Genomic DNA, 2072 nt, shown 5'->3' with positions numbered 1-2072 from the left:
ACGAGTTAGTTATAGATGATGAAATGGTGCTTGGAAAAGCTGAGGTCAAAGCTGCAACTTGCAACTCCTTATCACATTAAATCCATCATTAGTGGGATATATTAAAGATGTTAGCAGTTAAAACCAACTACACTATAAAATTGCCCATAATGCTGCCAATGACCAGGCTTCCAAAACCCATATTTCCCATGACAAGCAATGCTACACACTTAATAAACAAAACGTGCATTTTGGAGGATTACCACACCTCAGTATTTGAGTTTATTTTGTCATTTGGTTGCAGATGAATGTAGGCAAGGTCATACAGTAGGAGTGTTCAGACTTCCCTCACTGACTCTGGAGGCACAGGCACACGGCCACATGGCCAATGTTAGCACGGCTAATCGGTGTCCAGCTAGGCTCAGAACAAAGCCTGGGCAACGCTCCGTTATACTCTGTGGTGCTTGGGACTGGAACAAACAGCCATTATAGGAGGCCAACATTTTCTGTTTTTTTGAAACTATTGCTTCTCTTTTGATCTAAAATCCCAACACCCAAGTGAATTGAATTGCCTCGTCTTAAAATATAAATTTCATTCTTCTGTACAAAAAGTCCTAGTATCACAAAGAATTTCATAATTAATGCACTGATAGCAATAGGCTGTCGTTGGTTTTAATTAATTAATTTATGGACTGCTTGTTTATAAATTGTTAACATCTGAGCCAAGAGGGATTCCACTTTTTCGGTTTCAACCAGCTACCTGCAATTTTTTGACATTTGCACTACCAGCAATGCCTTTGGAAAAATATGATAAATTTCAAGATTGCACTGCATTGCACTACATTTCAAGATTTCAACATTTCAAGATTGCTTTTTTGCATTGTATTGAATTCAATACAATGCATAACAGCTGTAAAAGGGATCAAATACCGTATTTGCGGGATGGTCTGCAACATTACATGGTCACAATTTTTTTGGTTTTATTGTTTAAAAGACAAATAAATGGAATTGATTATTGTTATTTTAACTTAAGCAATGAAGAGAAGAAAATCTAACAATACAAAAACAATACAATTTGCCAATCAAATAGTCAGTAGGTTAACCCTTCAATTTTTCAATATCCTTAACAATATGTTCTTGTCAACATCCAGAAAAATGCAAACAAATGGGAAACAACCACAGAGGGTGTAATGTAATGTAATTGTCACGCTATTCCCCCAAGCTCTACACAGATCTGTAAACCCTCCTTCACAAATCAGTGGCAAGCATCGTGGCTCTGCTCCACCCATGTGTCCTAAAGGGTTTCATTTTGAGGTTATCAGCATAAATGTAAAAGTGTGATTTGATGTCAGAAGAATTAAGACTCATAGTTTTAGTTAAATTTGATTTGTGTGAGTCAAGAAACAAATAAAAGTGCATGCAAACTTATTCATCATTAAAAACAAATTAAACGGTTTAACTAATGTTGCACCATTGTGCTGTGTCACTAACTGCGTGTGGATCACTGCATATCCGAATAAAGCTGTGTATAATTACAAGGTGGAAAATGTGGTGGGAAGAATTTCAATATGTCGATACGTGCACATCAGCTGCATGTTCAGGGCACAGTAGATTGACATTTTGCATTGGTGAACCTACCAAACATGTGGTTGATGACATGCAGTACAGTGGCTAGAGACAACTTTTTAAAACAAGCAAGTCCATAAGACGTTCACTGTCACCACAAGTAGGAGAGCATAACTAAGCTCTTGCTACGTGCAGGTTAAAATAGGCGCGGTAGGACTGGGTAAATCTGATGTGTCAGATTAGGCAGTGCATGCGAGCGTGGGTTTCATGCTATGTCAACACAATAAGGGACACCCTGACTGCTTTCATAGATGTCATAGCAGTAATAACACTAATAGACACCATGACAGATTCATCCTCTTGTGGAGACTGAGAGGAGGGCTGAGGAGGCCAGGTCCTGTTTGCAGAGCAGGAACTACAGTGGCATACTGATGCAGGTGCAAGGCTGATTCTGTCCTCTTACATCTTGTCTGCTTGGATCAAGCTATCTCAACAACGCTCTTTCCTAGTCCTACAGACACCCCCCC

The 2072-nt window shown here is 39.0% G+C and overlaps 1 protein-coding gene across 1 annotated transcript in view; it reads right to left on the bottom strand.

Annotated features, from left to right (window-relative positions):
* The window catches only part of snx29 (sorting nexin 29), a 173164-nt gene that overhangs the window by 17137 nt on the left and 153955 nt on the right, over positions 1 to 2072 (bottom strand). The gene's annotated exons all lie outside the window — the stretch shown is intronic.

The sequence above is a fragment of the Etheostoma spectabile genome, chromosome 21 (genome assembly GCF_008692095.1).
Source record: "Etheostoma spectabile isolate EspeVRDwgs_2016 chromosome 21, UIUC_Espe_1.0, whole genome shotgun sequence".
NCBI lineage: Eukaryota > Metazoa > Chordata > Actinopteri > Perciformes > Percidae > Etheostoma > Etheostoma spectabile.
The sequence above is the reverse complement of the archived record's forward strand: the minus strand, read 5'-3'. Positions and strand labels throughout refer to the sequence as shown.